The sequence below is a fragment of the Marmota monax genome, unplaced genomic scaffold (genome assembly GCF_021218885.2).
Source record: "Marmota monax isolate L192 unplaced genomic scaffold, Marmota_monax_Labrador192_F-V1.1 WCK01_AAM20220418_F8-fsc00181, whole genome shotgun sequence".
Classification (NCBI taxonomy): Eukaryota; Metazoa; Chordata; class Mammalia; order Rodentia; family Sciuridae; genus Marmota; species Marmota monax.
Genome location: NW_026694276.1, coordinates 253,931 through 267,637, shown reverse-complemented (window position 1 = coordinate 267,637; position 13,707 = coordinate 253,931). Strand labels below are relative to the sequence as shown.

The following is a 13,707-nucleotide window of genomic DNA, read 5'->3' as shown; positions in this document are numbered from 1 at the left end:
CCCTGCTCGGGGCTCTGGGCTGCTCTCCCTTCTTGAGTGAGCACGGAGCCCCAGCACGCTGGATTGGATCCTCAATAAACCCCTTTTGCTGTTGCATGAGCCGCGGTCTCTTGGTGGTCTCTTCCTCCGATGTTGGCCGGGCCCTTACATTCCTAATACATTTCAGCACTAATTGGTTTATATAATTCCTTCCCCCACCAGAATGCTGTTGTAATTATTACTGCTGTGGATAATATAGTTAACACTTGTTGTTTGCTTTAATGCCAGATATAGTTTATGGTGACTTCTTATTTTTGCTTTTGGCAATTGCTGACCCTACCATTTCTGGTTTTTTGTGGCAATTAACATTGTAGATGTCATAGTCCAAACCAGGTATTTAGGTCAATGCTGTATAATATTTGCCCTGTTTTTTGCTGTGGTATATTTCCCTTTATTCCGTGAGGTCCTGGGAATCTATAGGAACACTACACGTTCAAAGGGTAGAAACTCTGCTGTTCAACTACACCAAAAGACAGAACACCTTGCTCCACAAATTAAGAACACTCAATCTTTAGCTATACTTTCATACAAATAATAGAAGAGATACAAATCCAAACCAATGAACAGTTCTTAAGTAGAAACAGCTGGGAGAGGAAGAAGGTCCTACCTGTGGACATTTACTATTATATCAAAAACAGAGGGAAATAACACAAAGTCTGTGGATATCACACCTAAGAGAGATGTCAATCTAGATCACTGTAGAACACTTTGGCAAATGAAGAGTGTGCCCTAAAAAGGCCCATACATAAGAGTTGAAAAGAAATACCTTCTAACAGATGCATAAAACCCAACAGAGGACAAGAAGAAATATAAAAAAGACAAGCTAACATAATAATTACTAAACATCATAATTCACCAGCAAATAACCCCCCAAATATTGAAGTGGACATCAAATCAAAATTAACCAGAAAATATAAGGTGACTCCATACTGGTAAAGGGAACAATCCAAAAAGAAGATAGAACAATAATAAATATTTATGCACCGAACATGGTTGCAACTAATTACATAAAAGAGATATTACTGATATTGAAGTCTCAGTGAAAGGAAAGCAAAGAACTAGAAGATGGGCGAGAAAGAGAAATGAAAGATGGAAACCAGCCAGAGATACACAAGGGTTTATTTGTCAGAGCTGACAAATAAAGGAAATAAAGACACATCTCTCCATAGATGAAGAGAGGCGAAACAGGCTTGGGGTTCAGGACTTTTATGGGGCAGGCTCAGGAATTAGAGCTGGGCGGGTCCCAATGAAGCCAGATTTATAGATAGGTAGTTAGTGTAGTTAGGTAAATGGGGTCTAATATGGAGAATGAAGGCCATATTGAGAATGGAGTCCAGGAAAAGGGGAATTGAAAATGTCCCAAGGCCCAGAGCCCATCCCAAGGAAATGTTAATGAAGCAGCTCCCAGCAAATGTGGAGATGCTATTCCAAAAGTCCTTCCTGCCCAGATAACTCCTATGGCCCACCTGTCTCCCACCCTTTGGGCTTTCCCACCTATATTCCATCACTGCAAGATAACAGAACTAAGGACAGAAATGTGGGAAAGCTGAAAGAAGACCTTAGCTATAAAAAGGGGAAGACATTTCCCTTCCACAGATTCCACCTCTTGGGTACCCTTCTTCCTCCAGGGAGAAGTCTTTTCCACTGTCCTTTAATAAAGCTTCAACTTTCCACTCTAAACTTGCGCGGCATGCTTCTCTGGTGTTATTCAGTAGGGGGTTAAGAGGGGGTTGGTATGAGGGAGTGGTGAGCCTTTCTCAGAAATGCCTTTGGGAAGGAAAGCAAAATTTTTCTTAAAATGGCAGCTGTCACTTAAGATGACTATCCAGATGCTAAGCAAGGACCTTACTTCCCCACTTTTTTGTTTGTTATTGGGCCCCTTAAGGGAAAGGGGCATAGATTAATCTTCTGTAGCTTCTTCCTGATGGGAAGGGGCAGCATCTGGACACTTGTTAGGGCTGCAGGGTATCATTGAGGCAATGGTGATGGTCAGGAGGTGCCAGGCGATGCTGACTCTGGGTGGCCCAAATTTGGTGAGGGGTTAAAAGTCCTGTAATAGAAGTTGGTTCACAGTTTGGCTGGAGATCCTTTGAATCTGGTCTTGAATAAATCTAATGACACAGGAGACAAGCATTAGCAAAAGGCCTAAGCAGAGAGGTCGGGAAAGGAAATGCCCACTGGAGAAGGGGGTTACTTAGCTGCCATCCTTCAGTTCCAATGGCAGTGGGAAGCTTTGAGGCTTGAAGGAGATTGGAGATAAAGGGGGCATTAGTAATTGAAGTTTCCTTGGTGGTAAGGAATCCGCGTTCCTTCCAAATAGTGAAGTAGGGGGAAAGTATGTGGAAAGCGGATTTAGAGTCAGTGTAGACATTGAGGGAAGCTCCCTTTGCCAAAGTGAAGGCTCTGATGAAGGCATCAAGTTCAGCTTGCTGATTGGATGTATTATTGGGGAGGTTAGAGAGACTATAGCATACACTGCCTGATGAACTCCCTCCCTCCTAAAGGAGGAGCCATCTATGAAGAACGTGTATGTTGCCTGGAGCAAGGGGCCTTCCTATAAGTGGGAGGAATGTGGAAGAAACTCCTTCAGAGTTTCAATGCATGAATAGGTAAGAGGAGAAGAGATGGAAGAGTCCTGAGGAGCGGGGAGGAGAGTTAGCAGGATTTAAAGGTATGGAAAGTAAGACTGGGATCTTCCACCAGGGAAACCTGTAGAGATAAAAGGTAACAGGGGGGTAAGGAATGTAAGCGCTTGTGTGAGGAGTTCCTTTAGGTGGTAGGCAGCCAGAATGGTGATTGGGGCCCCAAAGGTGAGTTTCTTTGACTTGTTAATGAGTAGAGAGACTGCAGCCAACTTTTGTAGGAAAGGGGCCCATCCCTAACAGTAAGGTCCAGACTCTTCAATAGATAACCCCCAGGGGCAAAGGTTGGCCCCAGCAAGTGTCTGAGGACCCCTAGAGCAAATCCCTGCTTTTCAAAGGTGAAATGGGTGTGTGAGATCAGGGAGATAGAGAAAGTTTTGAAGTCATTCTTCTGTGTTGTAGCCAAGGGAAAAGTTAAATTGACACTTTTTTTTCTTTTCTTTTCTTTAGGTTCTTATCAAGCCTTGCTGAGTCTGTCCTTTGTATTTTAATGTTAGCTTCAGTGTGGCCTTGGCCAGGGAGATTCCTGCTTAGGGCTTTACAATGTAGGAGAGTCTGCGTCCCTTGTTTGTCTAAAAGTAGGGTCTCTGAAAAAATTCAAAGCTTTAGTGGCACGTAGGAGCCAGGTAGGGGAGCAACAGGAGCAAAGGGAAGGCTTAGAATGGAGAAAGGAGAAAGCCTGTACATAAGGGATTTTCTTCCTTTTCCTGAACACTCACAAAAATTATGAAAATTGGAAGGCTGAATTGGTTGATGGGTCTTTCGATTAGGAGCCAAATAGAATGGGAGAAAGTGGGCGAGGATGCAGCTGAGAGGTGAGTCAGATGGGATTTGGGAGTTCCCCATGGTGAGTTGGAGTCACCTGCTACTTCCCTAGTCCCTTGGGCATAGAGAGTCTTGGTTTCCTGGCCAGGGCTTCCATGAGCTCTGCTGAGGAGCTGAGGACCAAGACCCCAGAGTGAACTTGCCAAGGGGAAGGGATTGGGAGTTCCTCATGGTGAGCTGGCTTGAATTCACCAAGGGGAAGGAATGGGTGAGGATCTTGGTGCTGGGCCAAGATCTAAGTCCTAAGAGGAGACTTGTCACTGCCATCTCCAGTAGACTTGTGAGGAGGAGGGAAGGGGAAGGGTGAAGTCACTTACCCAAATGAGGCCAGAGTGTGGATGAAGAAGAAGAGCACTAGGTGAAGGAACAACGAAGGTGTGTGGTCATTGTCCGGGGCCCTCAGGCCAGGATCCCAAAGCAGCTCAAATCCCTGGAGGGGAGAGCAAAGCTGATGGGAGAACATGATGGAATCGCTGGCATCAGTGAAAGAAAAGTAGTGCAGGACTAATCACACACCACCTGGGATAAGAAACAGGTTTATTATCAGGAGCCTGACAAGGCTGCTCTGCCAAAAGAGAGTGACAGCAGGAGCAAGGAGAGAGAGCAGGTATTGTGATTGGGCAGAAAATGGAGGGGGTTTCTGAGATGGATGTGAATGGGCTCATGGTGTGGGTAGGATCAACCTTGGAAGAGGGTAATGGGAAGGCACTGGTAGACGGAATAGGGGATGGTCCTAAGGTAAGGGTGAGGATCAGGGAAGCAGCAGTGAGTCTGGATGGAAGCATATGAGGGGAAAAGGAAAGAGTATCCTCCAACTTTGTGAGGATGTCCCTTCCCATAAGAGGAACAGGGCACTGTGGAATGACCAAAAGGGCGTGGTTAAAAATTAGCGAGCCAAAAGAACAAACAAGGATAGCTGTCTGTAAGGATTGGTAGTAGGCCCCCAGAACTCCTTGAGGACTGAATATGTAGCACTGGTGTCTAGGAGGAATGAGACAGGTCTACCTGAAATACACAGTTACCCGGGGTTTCTGTGGAGTGATGGTAGTGGTCAGGTGATGGGAACCTGGGCCTTGTCAGTCCTCTGCGGCCAGTCCTAAGAATTGAAAAGGGGAACCAGAAGGGCTGGATGGCTGGGGCTGCTATCGGCTCTGGGACAGTCAATGTCAGCAGATGTAGCTCAATGGTAGAGCATTTACCTAGTGTGCATGAGGCCCTGGGTTATATATCTAGCACACACACACAAAAAAATCTTAGAGGAAATGGGGATATAAGTACCACCCAATCTAAAAACAGAGGCCCTAGTGTATATCCCTATCAACAATGGCCCAGTGTCCCTCCTGATGGCATTTAGAACAAAGGCCTGGAGGCTTGTGAGGCTTGGTATATGTATAAGACCAATGATCCATCTGATCACATTTAATACAGGGTCCAGGAAGTCCTGAGGGACCCTTCCACAGGCCAGTGGAACCAGAGACGATGCTGAGGCCGGACAGATGGCTTGAGAAAGCATCTGATATTTCTGCTTCCAGCCTTCTGGCTTCATTATACACCTTAAAAACCACTCCCAGAACCTCAGCTTGGGGAGTTAGGGACCTCCTCTAGTTTGGCCTTAATATCAGGGAAACTCTGGGAGGAAAAGTAGGTCACTAGTAGTTGTCTCCCATCTGGAGTCTCAGGGTCCAGATCAGTATATTGTAATAAAGCCTTGGCCAAGCGATCTAAAAATGCTGAGCATTTTCATTTTAATCTTGGATGACTTCCTGGAGCTTTTCATAATCAATAGTCTATGGGCTGCCTTTCTAAGGCCTGCCATGAGGCAAGCAATGAATTGGTTTCTACTAGTTACTCCTCCAGGTGAATTGTAATCCCAACTGGGGTTCTGATCAGGGACTGCTTCAGTGCCAATCGGATGGGCAGGGGAGGGCTGATGTACCTCATCAGCATAATTTCTAGCTTGTTCCCAAACTCGCTTGCACTCCTTAGGTAGGGGGGTTTTAGATAAGATCCTGGACATTATGGAAGGTCAAATCATATGATTGGGTCAAATACTGAAACTCTGATATATGTGGTGGGACTTGAAGTATAGGACCCAAGCCACATTTCTATTTCTCTGCTTTTCTCAATCTGACAGAGGAAAAGCACATGAACCCGGATTACACCATCTACCCCAGCCACCTTGCGTAGAGAACACAGAGATCATGTTTGGCAGTGGCAGCCCGTAAGTGTGTAGCAGGAGGAGAGAAGGGTGGAGGGGCTGAGGGGATAATTGCTGCAGTAGCTTCATCAGAAAGAGAATTGTAGTATGGCAGGGGATCATCTTCTGGGTCAAAGGAGGAGGAGTCTTGGTAGGATTTTCTGTTCCTTTGGAAGTAGGCATAGGGGAGGACTTGTGTGGGAGAGCAAGAGTTGCAGAGAGAGGGCGTAGAACATACAGAGGAGAAAGCTTGAATGTATTTTCCTGAATGCTCACAATAGTTGAAAAGATCCCAGATAATATTGGGATCTAGAGTGCTGTTAAGCAGCCATTTAGAGTCCAGAGGATAGTGAGGCCAGATCTGATTGCAGGGTAGACAGAGTAGTATGTAAGTATTATTCTAAAAATAAATAAAATGGTAGGGGTAGTTATGGTTTTTAGGTTAAATTTTGTTATAAAATTTTAATCTACTGGGGAATAAGTTAATAATTTTTGAAGTGCATAAGAAGAAGAAATGATGAAAGTAAATTATGGCATTTGCAGGAAAATGAATAGAACTAAAGATCATCATGTTAAGTGAAACAAGTCAAACTTAGGTGGTCAAGGATCATATATTCTCTCACATTAGGAAGCTAGAGAGGAAAAAGAGAAAAAAAAGGGTGTATCTCCTAAAAATCAAAGGGAGATCAGTAAAGAAATGGTACAAAGGTGGGAGATGAGGAGGAAAGGGGTAAAATAATAATAATATATTCCCTCAAATGCCCAGTCCCCGACAATAACAAAAAAACCAGGCCTGCAAAGAAAAAGATGATGATAAACCATACAATGGGGATCAAACCAAACAACAGACAGTGCTTTCAAGAGTGATCAGATGCTATATTCAAATGGGAAAGATTTCAAAGTAGCCATTATAGAGAATACCAATAGAGTTAGAAAATTTTGAAAAGAACTAAATGGAAATTCTGGAGCTAAAATTTACAAAAACTGAAATAAAAAATTACTGGACAACTCAAGATCAGTTTTGAATTGGAAGAAAAGCAAACCTGAAGCAAGAATAAAAAGAGAGATTAAGCAATCTGAAAGAACAGGGAAAAATAAACAAACAAAAAAAAAAATATGTGAACAACAGTAAAAACTGGCTAGGCTGAACAGACTTCTACCGAAGTGGGACAGTTACTGCAATAATGCCTTTGTTATAATCTTGTCCCCCCCATCCTCTTTCTCTACCCTGTGCTCACTCACCTTGTGTTGTGTCCTGCGATGTTTGGATGCAGCAAAAATGCCCTCGATCTGATGTAGCTCTTTGATCTTGGACTTTCCAGATTCCAGAATTGTAATAAATTTCTTTTCTTTATAATTTATTCAATCTATGGTATCCTAGTATGGTAGAATGTAAGGCTGCTGAAATTATTTAACAATCCTAAAAATTAAAAAAACTGAACAAACTAAAAAAACAACTCTTCTTAGGTCTATCAGAGAAGTGAGGTCACAGGGCAAACTGCTGCCCACAAAACTGGAGAGACAGACAGGAGTTACAGAGAAATCACAACTAACTGAAGCAGAAACCTGTAAGCAGAAATCTCTGTGGGAATCACTACCAGAGTCAGAAAACCTAAGTGTAATTTATTAATTACTGGAAGCACATGTGAAAAAGTCCGAGTTTAAAACTCCAGTCTATCTTAGGAGAACCTCCAAAACTTTTGAAGTTTTACCTCCAGGAGCTCTACCAGGTTTTTACAGTAAATATCAAAGAACACTCGTACTTACAGTAGAAGGGGGAAAGTAACCATTTTAAAATATGATAAAAGTATTCTATTATTCTTAACAATGCCTGCCCTCAAGAGAAGTTATCTAATCAGAGTCTACTCTATTGGGGTTGTATCAGAGCCTAATCAATCTGGGGGAAAGGAAATACCAAACTCTGGCCTGCTCTAGCCATCCTGTCCTACCTAAATGGGGGAGAAATTGGGGAGCACTTGTAAAGTTAAGAGCTCAGGGGCACAGACTCCCTAAATGACTGAGAACTAATTCCAGGAATACTGAACATTACTCCTGGTCCAAACCCTACCACCAGGTTACTAAAGTCCTGTCTTTCAACAAAAAATTACAAGACACACGAGAGTTTAAAAAACAGAACAGTGCAAACATTCCTCCTTTGGTAAAGATGTTAAATTATCTAATCTATAATTTAAACAACTACGATTAATATCCTAAGCGATCTAACTGAAAGAGTAGACAACTGTCAAAAACAAATGGGAAATGTAAGAGATAAAAATTTTAAGAAATAAAATGAAATGCTAGAGATAGAACAATATTGTTAACAGAGATGACAGACTTACTGGTAGAGAGGACAAGGTCAAAGAAAGCATCTCTGTGCTTTAGGCTATGTTCACAGAAACTTCCAAAACTTAAAAGTGAAGTGATATAAGATGGAAAAAAGAACAGGAAGTCCAAGAACTTGGGACAACTACAAAAAGTATAACATGAATAATGGGAATACCAAAAGGAGAAGGAAAGGCAAAGCAAGCAACCAAGCAAATATTTGTAAAAATGACTGAAAATTCCTTCTAATTCAACCACAGGTTCAAGAAGCTCTGAAGGTTGAGCTCAGCGGTTGAGTGTTCGCCTAGCATGGGTGGGACCTGGGTTCGACTCTCAGCACCATATAAAAACATAAAGGCATTGTGTTGTGTCCATCTACAAAAAAGATTCTTTCTCCTCTCAAAAAAGTTTTTATAAAAAGAAGCTCTGAAAACATGAACCAGGATAAAAATAAATTAAATATATGAATACCATATTCAAACAGCAGGAAGTCAAAGAAAAACAATTCAAAAAATAGGAATAATAGATGCCATTGTTACTGGAGTGAGAAGGTATCTTAGAGTAGTTTTAATTTGCATTTCTCTGATTGCTAGAGATGGTGAGCATTTTTTCATGTATTTGTTGATTGATTGTATATCCTCCTCTGAGAAGTGTCTGTTCAGGTCCTTGGCCCATTTGTTGATTGGGTTATTTATTTTTTTATTGTTTAACTTTTTGAGTTCTTTGTATACTCTAGAGATTAGAGCTCTATCTGAAGTGTGAGAGGTAAAATTTTGTTCCCACGATGTAGGCTCCCTATTTACTTCACGAATTATTTCTCTTGCTGAGAAAAAACTTTTTAGTTTGAATTCGTCCCATTTGTTGATTCTTGATTTTAACTCTTGTGCTATAGGTGTCCTATTAAGGAATTTGGAGCCCGACCCCACGAGATGGAGATTGGGGCGACTTTTTCTTCTATTAGACACAGAGTCTCTGGTTTGATTCCTAGCTCCTTGATCCATTTTGAGTTGACTTTTGTGCATGGTGAGAGAAAGGGATTCAATTTCATTTTGTTGCATATGGATTTCCAGTTCTCCCAGCAACATTTGTTGAAGATGCTATCCTTTCTCCATTGCATGCTTTTAGCACCTTTGTCAAATATAAGATAGTTGAAATTTTGTGGATTGGTCTCTGTGTCCTCTATTCTGTACCATTGGTCTACCCGCCTGTTTTGGTGCCAGTACCATGCTGTTTTTGTTACTATTACTCTGTAGTATAGTTTAAAATCTGGTATCGCTATACCACCTGTTTCACCCTTCCTGCTTAGAATTCTTAAGCTATTCTGGGTCTCTTATTTTTCCAGATGAATTTCATGATTGCTTTTTCTATTTCTGCAAGGAATGCCATTGGGATTTTGATCGAAATTGCATTGAACCTGTAAAGTGCTTTTGGTAATATGGCCATTTTAATAATATTAATTCTGCCTATCCATGAGCAAGGTATATCTTTCCATCTTCTAAGGTCTTCTTCTATTTCTCTCTATTTCTATTTCTGTAGTTTTCTTTGTAGATTTTTCACCTCTTTTTTTAGGTTGATTCCCAAGTATTTTCTTTTTTTTGAGGATATTGTGAATGGGGTAGTTGTCCTCATTTCCATTTCAGAGGATTTGTCACTGATATACAGGAACAACAACAAGTGCTGGCGAGGATGTGGGGAAAAAGGTACACTCGTGCATTGCTGGTGGGACTGCAAATTAGTGCAGCCAGTTGGGAAAGCAGTATGGAGATTCCTTGGAAAGCTGGGAATGGAACCGCCATTTGACCCAGCTATTCCCCTTCTCTGACTATACCCAAAAAAACTAAAAAGAGCATACTACAGGGACACAGCCACATCAATGTTTACAGCAGCACAATTCACAATAGCTAGACTGTGGAACCAACCTAGATGCCCTTCAATAGATGAATGGCTAAAAAAAATGTGGCATTTATACACAATGGAATATTACTCAGCACTAAAAAATAACAAGATCATGGCATTTGCAGGGAAATGGATGGCATTAGAGCAGATTATGCTAAGTGAAGTTAGCCAATCCCTAAAAAAATGCCAAATGTCTTCTCTGATATAAGGCGGGGGGTGACTCTAAATGGGGTAGGGAGGAAGAGCATGAGAAGAAGACTACCACTAAACAGGGAAGGGAGGGAATGGGAGGAAGAAGGGGAATTGCACGGAAGATGGAAGGAGACCCTCATTGTTATACAAAATACATGTATGATGATGTGAGGGGGAAAAAATGAAATGTGTCACATTAGATGGGGTAGAGAGAGGTGATGGGAGGGGAGGGGTGGGGAAGGGGGAATAGGAAGGGCAGCAGAATAAAATAGACACTAGTATTGCTGTATGTATATACGTGGCCATATAACCAATGTGATTCTGCAACCTGTACACTTGGAAAAATGAGAAATAACACCCCATTTGATTCAAAAAAGAAAAAAAGAAAAAAATTCTCATTAAATAGCTCCAAGATTTAAAAAAAAAGGAATAAAACAGCTTTCCCACAAAAGAGGAATGATCTGAATCAATCCTACTTCTCTTCCAAAATTATGCAAGAAAGGAGAGTGGAGTGAGAATTTGAAGTGTTATCTTCTATTTGGGACATGGAAAAAAGCAAGAAAAATAGACTTGGGTTGGGGGACCTATAAACTGGAATCCTGGGAGATCAGCCTTTAAAAATGAAGAAGAGATAGGGCTGTAGCTCATGGGTACAGCATATGTTTAGCACATTTGAGGAGGCCCTGAATTCAGTCTCCCATCTCCCCCCCTACACACACACACACACACACTCACACACTCACACACACTCACAAATAAAAGTGAAGACGATAGGGAGAATACTATGAAGATAAAATAGGAAACACCAGAAATATATCCCTCCACCTAGACAATAATTGCACTGGCAGATTCCATTTAACTATTTTAGAATTTACAAACCTACTGGAGGCTTGCAACTTCCAAAGGAAGGTTTGGATGGTAAATTGTGGTTAATTTAAGTAAATTTCAGTCCCTCACAAGGTAGTAGCTACCATTATTCTACCCCTCAAACCTGAGACGTTTAGGTGTGCCCGAGTTCCTCAAGCAACATGTACACAGCATGGGGTGTGCAAAGAAGGACCCAGTCTTCCAAATATCAGGACTCCTGTGCCCCATCACTGCATACTGAGAAGAGACGGAGGTTGCTGTAGCACTCTCATTGTTTAAGCCCTGACCCCACACAGGCTGAAGTGGCTTCCATTGTATGTGAAGTTGGAGTACTCCTGATCCCTCTGCTGTGCCTCTCCCAGGCCCGCCACACCCCAGGAATGCAAGCTGGAATGGCCTGTGGTTCTCGTGGGGGAGGGGGGGATGATGGATCGCCTCTCAAGTCCACTTCTCTTTCATTCCTGTATGGCATACACCAAAGGCACAGACCGCTTCCTCAAGTTCTCTCTTTGTGTCATGGAGCACTACTGAGGGCATGGCCACGTAGACCGCGCTCCAGTTTGTGACGCACATGGGCACGTAAACAAGCAAAAGTTCGCCATATATTTTCCCTCCAGTTCCATTCCTTGGATATGCCATAGCATTTGGTATACGTCCAACTGAATTCCCAGAAAATGTATATGCGAAATATGCACCTATATTTAGTCTTACCACGTGGGCAAAACTTACTTATCTCCTAGGGAACGATATTGCTGCGCTGCTTTTTAATAGTAAAAATGAAAACCCAAGTGCTGAAGATGTCTACAGTCATCTTAAAACACCTATGTTTGGGAATGGAGTTGTTTATGATGTGCCAAATTCAATTTTCTTAGAGCAAAAGGAAACGTTAAAGAGTGACCTAACTTTAACCAGTATCTTTTTATAAATGAAAAAGAAACAAAGGAATTCTTCCAAAGTTGGAGAGAAAGTGAAGGAAAAAAATTTCTGAGCTCATAATTTTAAGAGCTAGCCATTGTCTACATGGAAAAGAAATCAGAAGTCAACTCAATGAGAAGGTGGCACAACTATATGCGATTTGGATGGAGGTTTAAGTCATTCAGCCTGACTTGCCAATTAGCTGCCTCTGCCTCGTTTCAGATGAGAAACAGAGCTCATCAAGATCAAGACTATTTTCTGGGAGGCAATCCAGAAATGCAGAGAATCAGAAGAGAAAAATTGATGACATTCTCCAAACTCCATTAGATTCTACATATAAGAATTGGTGTCCTTCCACAGATGATGAAACAGCAGGGATGCTGATTGGACTCCTCTTGGCAGGACAGCATACATCCTCAACTATTAGTGCCTGCAAGGGCTTCTTTTTGGCCAGAGACAAAAACCTTCAAGAAAAATGTTATTTAGAACAATGTAGAAGGCTGCAGAGAGGATCTCCCTCCTTTAACTCATGACCAGCTCAAGAATTTAAATTTATTTGATCAAAAAAAATATGTATATATGAAACAGTAAGACAGCCCTCCTATAATGACCATGATGAAGATGGCCAAAACTCCTCAGACTGTGGCAGGGGGTACCATCCTCCAGTTTTTCATTTCTCCCAATGTCAAAGACTCATGGGTAGAAGTCTGGACTTCCATCCTGATTTCTACCTACAGGATAACCCAGCATCAGAAGAGAAGTATCCTATGTGCCATTTGAAGTCGTACTGGGGAAAATTTTACCTATGCTCAAATTAAGACAATTTGGTCCACTATACTTCATTTACAAGATTTTGATCTCACTGATAGATATTTTTTCTCATTGTGAATTATAGAACTATGATTAAGACTACTGAAAATCCAATTATTCACTACAAAGATAAAAATGAAAAAGTCTACAAGCTGCAAAAACATTTCAGAATGAAGTTTATGAAACAGCTCTCATAGTATACTCTTTGAGTGTGTAATTCTAAAAACCAGTTTATTATTTTAATGTAGAGTTTTTTTTGTTTTTGTTTTGTTTGAGGTTGGTTGTTTTTGGTGGTGCTAAAGATTGAACCCAGGGCCTTGTTCACTATACTGAGCTATAGCCCTGGTCTGAGCCAGTTTATTAATTTAATATTTTATTAACTGAATGATTTTATCAAATTTAATGACATTTGAAATTTTTATAATAGTTTTGACACTTCCTACATGTACTTTGTTTAGGGGAACTAGATAATTAGCAGATTCTAAATGTACAACTTCTGGGTTTTAATTTTAAAAGCTACATAGCTCTTGGCAACTAAGCTCAGGAATTTCAAATCTGGGACTAGTTCTACCTTTGGAAGACCATAAGTTATTCATTTATCTGGTCAATTTTTGTGTGTAAGGATGGAAAGGCAGGGAATAAACTCATAGTCAATGCCTTAGATAAAAAAGAGTACTATTATTTGTTTTGGTATGATGATATTCAGCAGTGATTGAATTATGTTGCAGAAAAACATAACCTTTGAAAAATATATCCTTCAATATATCCTTTAACTGGAAGCACTACTATCAGAAGTTGAGAGAGATCTGGAACCATACCTTGATAGTCATATTTCCTAAAATTAATAAATACTTAAAAGACTGCCCATGTGTCTTGATATAATTACTAAGTATTATATGCTTCTCCATATGTTAAATATCAGTCTTGTTCCACAAAGTCACATCTATGTGCAAGTCCAAAATCAAGCCCTTAGGAGAATATTTTTGTTTTCTACTTTGGCTT

The 13,707-nt window shown here is 41.1% G+C and overlaps 1 pseudogene; it reads left to right on the top strand.

Moving 5' to 3' along the window:
- The first annotated feature begins 3,434 nt into the window (after nt 1-3,434).
- LOC124108659 (lanosterol 14-alpha demethylase-like) lies at nt 3,435-12,952 on the top strand (annotated as a pseudogene).
- Nucleotides 12,953-13,707: the final 755 nt, after the last annotated feature.